Here is a 6,000-nt window from a genome sequence, read left to right as displayed (position 1 = left end):
TGTACAAAAATTGATGCAAAATGGCTTGATGATTTAAATCTAAAAGATGTATCTATAAAATGCTTAGAAGAAAGAACAGGGAAGGCCTCATGGCCTTGGAGTTGGTAATAATTTCTTGGGTCTGACACCAAAAGCACAAGCAACAAAAGAAGAAAGCACAAACAAACAAAGGATTACATTATTAACAGAGTTACAAGGTAGCTCATAGAATTGGAGAAAATATTTCCAGATCTATCAGATTTGTTGCCTTCAAAAATTCAGTAAGACAATCTGTGAAAATTTGAAGAGTAGTTTGATATTATAGGGACGTTCTCCTTCTCCTCCTCCTACTCTTTCTCCTTTTTGTGGTCCTGAGGATTGAACCCAGAGGCATTCTACCTCTGATCTATACTCCTAGCCCTATTTTGTTTTTTATTTTGAAACATGGTCTCCCTATGTTGCCGAGGGCCTTGCTAAGGTGCTGTGGCTGGCTTCTCCTTCCTCTTCCTATTCTCCCTCCTCCTCCTCCTCCTCCTCCTCCTCCTCCTCCTCCTCCTCCTCCTCCTTTTTCTCCTTTTTTAAAATCTTTCTCTTCATGTTTCCCTCTGATTCTGTGCTGGAACTATAGAAGCCATTTGGGAATAATAGAAATTTTTTACATCTTTTCTATTTTTTTCAGTATTGGGGATTACCCAGGGGTGTTCTACCATTAATCTACACCTGACATTTATTTATTTATTATTTATTATCTATAGACAGAGTCTCACTAAGTTGCCAAGCCTGGCCTAGAGCTAGCGAACCTCCCACTGTAGCCTCCTGGCTCACTGGGATTACAGGCTTGTACTACCTTGCCCAGAGGAAATGTTCTATCTGCGGATTGTGAAATCAGTTGTTGATGTGTTCCATCTTTCCATCAGCACTTAAGCCATTAAAACTAAACAGAACCCTATTTGAGGAACAACTCTATAAAAGCTTCATTCTTAAAAAATTAGTAAATAATATTGGTTAATATTCATGTGTTTCTGAGGAGAAAACTCATCAGGTAACATAGCATATATTGCTTCTTCTATGATACTCAGACATTTGCTGGGTTCTATTTTCTTTAAACCCTCTGAATTTCTCTTGTATAATCCTGTATAATCTCTTGTATCTGGTTCTTGTACTCAGTATCGGGCTTCTGCAGTCCACTCCTCCTGTAGCGTGCACATTAACTGGCTCCTCGTTATGACCATGTAGAGTTCGGTCGTACTTCATCCTCTGCCTGCTTGCTTACTCCTCATCCGTGGACAAACTTGAGCTGTATCCAGTTTGGGACAATTATAAAGATTGCCACAGACACTTTTTTTATTTTTTATTGGTGCATTGTAGTCATACATCTTAGGGGATAAAAGATGGTGGAGACGTACATGCACACATCACCCAATTAGCCCTTACCTAATCCCCACCTCATTCCCTCCCTCCAATCCCTCCTTCCCATGCTTGGCTTAGTGATTGACTTTGATATATTTGTTTAAGTACATCTTGTGCTTTAGAGAGTTTCCCTCTTCCCGTCTCCCATCGCCTCAGTCAGGTCACCTTATCTTCTCCTCCATAGGCTTTCCTTCTTCATCTGGAGTTCCTCCTGTGACCCAATTCTCCCCAACTTTCACATATTAGAGAAAACATCTGATTTCTTATTTTTTTTGTGACTGACTAATCTCACTTAGCATAAGGTCTTCCAGTTCCATCCATTTCCCTGCAAATGACATAATTGTGTTTTTCTTTATGGCTGAGTAAAATTCCATCGTGTATATATCCCACAGTTTTGTAATCCATTCATCTGTTGATGAACATCTTGGCTGGTTCCTTAGTTTGGCTGTGGTGAATTGTGCAGCTATTAACATAGATACACATACATTAGTTACAAACACTTTTAAACAGGTCTTGGTATCAACAGATTTTTAAATTTTTTGAGTAAATATAAAGGTAAAATTGCCAATAGAGTAAATATAATTTTAACTTTATTAGGAAGTGTCCAACCACTTTCTGAAGAGTCTCCCCACACTGTATATGTGAATTCTAGTTGCTGCACATCTTCCCCATAATTCCTATTGTCAGAATTTTTATTTAATTTTAGCTACTCTAGTGGGCATGCAGAGTATGGCATTGTGATTTTAGTTTACATTTCTCTTAATGACTAAATATGCCAGGTACTGGGTATCTTTTTGTTTATTTGTCATTTGTGTATCTTCTTTGGTAGATTCTCTATTGAAATCTTTTGCCGATCTTTACAAATTGGTTTGGTGTCTATTATTTAATAGAAGAGTTCACATATTCTGAGTCCTTTCAGATACACAGTTTGCATCTAATTTTCTCCTGACCTGTGCAATGCTATTTCATTTGCTTAGGAGTATTTTTCAAGGACCAAAATAAGTAGGATACAAAAAAACTGTGTGATTCCACATGAAAACGTAGAAAAGCCAAAACTATCTTCTGAACAAATAGATCAGTCATTGTCTGAGACCAGGAGTGGAGGGGACTGAGTGCCAAGAGGCACAGGGAAGGTCAGGGTGATGGAAGTCGTCTGTCTTCACTGTGATGGTGGCCACATGAATGTATAAATCTGTTGAAACTCATACAACTATAAATTTAAAATAGATAACTATTGATATAATTTGGACCTTTGTATAAATTATTACTCAATAAAAATGATTGTATAATTTGTCTCACATACTTATAAATGTTACTATTAAATTAAATTTCAAGAAAACATATTCAATAGTTTTTATATAAATAATAACAGGAAAAATTTATTACAATGATCTACTTTTGTTTGAAAGCCTAACAGCTTGGCATGGAACAAGGGAAAGTCTTGATAATGTGAAGTATTTGGCAACTCTAGAGTATGATAAAATAAGAATATTTCAGCAATAAAGAAGAATTCAAACTCTCTGAACCCTCAACATAACTATTTTTATGATTAGACTTTCCTAAAGGGCACTGAACTCAGCTAATCTTTCTAACACACTGTCAGAGGTCTCTAGCATGATGTCCAGAACTTTCTCTTTTGCAAGATTTTCCTGTTTTATTCATGTGTTTATTATTCAACAAAGTAAAAAAAAATGCATCGCTTCCAAATCTAGGCATGCAATTTCTAGTCTAGTTGCTTCTTAGGTTACAAAAAAAGAAAGAGAGCAATGCTCTCTCAGGATCTGACTGGCTTTTGATAAGATGCTAGGGAATTTTACCTCCAGCTCATTGACTTGACTTTAGCTCAGATCAATAGTCAAGAGAGACTGTCTGAATATGATGACTCTGTGGAAGGAATCTAAAAATCAATTGCTGTTTCTACAGCATTATCACTCATCCTGTCTCCTTGCTATCTTCGGAATTTCTCCAGCAAAGACAAATTAAAATAGGTTTACAGTATTTGACCTTCAGGCTCAGAAGGTGAGCAGCCGCCTCTCTCCCAAAGTAAACATTCTGTAGACTTGAAATTCCATCTTTCATTGACTGGCAGAGCTCCCATCTCCTCTCTAATCCAGAATACATTCCACTAAAAGTCTTTGTGTGCTCTTTATACACTCATTAGCCATGCTAGAGGCGATCGACACACAAAGTGGAATAAATGGCGGATTCTTCCCTCCAAAGTCTCAGCTCTAGGAAAGACCTGTGGCTGCAGGGCAGATGCCTGGGCCCTGAAGCTCATCATCACTGTTCAGCTCCACCATTCCATGGCCATGTGACTTTGTTTCTTCATTAGGAGAAAGATAGTAACAGCACTGAAGGTATACACAATGTGTAGCATATTTACTCTCTGGCATGTAATAAGCATTCACTAAATATTAACTGTTATCATCAATATGCTGTAATTAAATACAATTTAGCCTTCACCCTTATCTACTCCATCTCAGGTTTAGGCTGCTTAAGGGGAAAATGACAGAAGAATTCACAGTTGACTTTAGACTTAGGTGCAAGGAGAAGCAGGGGAGCCTGACTCCAGAGGACCGGCACACTGAAGATGTTGAGTGACAAGATGACAGCTGACCTGGAGGTCTGGATATGAAGCAAAGGCCAGCTGGTGTCTGAGGGCAAGGCAAGGTGGACCCAGGAAACAGGACAGCTCCATGTTGGGAGGTGGAGAGCAAGATAAGATTTAAATCCAGGAATCCAGGCAGTCCAAAGGGAAAAGTCCCTTCCTTAAAGTGGATCTGAGCAAACAGGGCAAGGAGCTTTTCTACAAGATGCTAGCAACTGAGCCTTGGGCAGGAAGATTTGCCCATGGGTGCTGCTCGATACTGGGGCAGGAGATCAGGGGTGAGAATCTCCTTGCAAAACACCGAAGAACACCCGTATACACATATTTTTGTAATCATTAAATCAAAACAGCAACTAAATCAGAACACTATCAATGGTATTTTATACGTGTTAGGTTTGTAACAGTGTTGATAGTACTCTCGTCTTCTATTTGCCAGTCTTTATTCTCTTCTTCATGTTGATGTCACTGTATTTTGCTTTGTTTCAGATCATTTGCATGGTGTATGGAATTAAGTTGGCCCAGTGTCTCCACCAGAATGGCCACTGACCTCTAATCAGTAATTGTCGACTGGCTCCCAATCCTGCCTCCTTGCTCACCTTTTCTTTCTCCATCCTGTCTCTATAGTCTTCTTCGCAGATGACTTAGCTTCTTTCTTTCCCCGCTTCCTTCCATCTCAAGCCACCAGCATGTAATCATAAGACAGCATCAATTTCTCTTTTCTTGCTTTTAACTTTTCCAAGATATCTTGGCATAATGTTATCCTCTGTATCACACACTCCACCTCCTTTTACATCCTGAACGCTCAGCCACCCTCACCCACTTCACCTTTATGTAAATCCTGAACGCAATTCACAAATGAAAATTCTTATGGTCATCAAAAACGTGCATGAAAGTAAATCCCAATAAGCTGGAATTCCACATTAGGGGAATCTGGAATCAAGAAGAGATCATGAAATTAAAATACTAGTAAGGATGAATGGAATACACACACACACACACACACACACACACACACACACACACACAATTTATTCCCAGTTAATTCTGACTGGGAAATGCAGTACAGACTTAGGAGTCAATTTGAGGTTTTGTGTGTTGTTTGTTGTGGCACTGAAGGTTGAACCCAGGGGAATTCTATCCCTAAGCTATACTCTCTGCTCTATTTTTATTTTGAAACAGGGTCTCATTGAATTGCTGAGGCTGACTGCAAACCTGCGATCCTCCTTTCTCAGCCTCCTAAGTACTGTGTGTGCCACCACCCCTAGCTTGAGTTTTAATTTTTTTTTTGGAGTGTGTGTGTGTGTGTGTGTGTGTGTGTGTGTGTATGTGTATGTGTATGTGTGTATGTGTGTGTGTTGCTGGGAATGATACCCAGGGGCATTTTATCTCCGAGCTACACCCCCAGTCTGATTTTTTATTCTTTATTTTGAAACAGGGTCTTAGTAAGTTGTGGGGAGTGCCTAAGTAGCTGAGGCTGGCCGCGAATCTGGATCATTTTGTCTCAGCCTCCGAAGTACCTGGCTTGAGTTCTAATGAATGAGTGGTTCTCCAGGAAAAGGGATCCAGAGTCCCAAGCAGAGAAATAGAGAATACAAAACTTTCTAGTATATATATATATATGTGTGTGTGTGTATATATATATATATATATATATATATATATATATATATATATATATATATATCTATCCCAGCTGGGCTATCGCTCTGTGTGTGTGTGTTCAATAAGGACCTTGAAATATCATTTTAGTGAACTCATGTTTTATTGTCTTTTTAATAATGGGGAATTATAATCATCTTTTAGGGAAGAGATTAAAATCGTCATGTTTGCATTCTCTAAGAATCCTAGTAGAGACAAGTCTCAGATCCAGAGTTAGGAGACTGGAGGATAACCAAAAAGATGTGATCTGGGGCCCTGGTTAAGGCAATGGACAGGCCTGGAGGAGAGGGAGTGTGTGTGTGTGTGTGTGTGTGTGTGTGTGTGTGTGTGTGTGTGTTAGTGCA

Source organism: Muscardinus avellanarius, assembly GCF_963383645.1.
Source record: "Muscardinus avellanarius genome assembly, chromosome: 20".
In the NCBI taxonomy this organism is placed as follows: domain Eukaryota; kingdom Metazoa; phylum Chordata; class Mammalia; order Rodentia; family Gliridae; genus Muscardinus; species Muscardinus avellanarius.
This window is presented reverse-complemented; position numbering follows the sequence as displayed.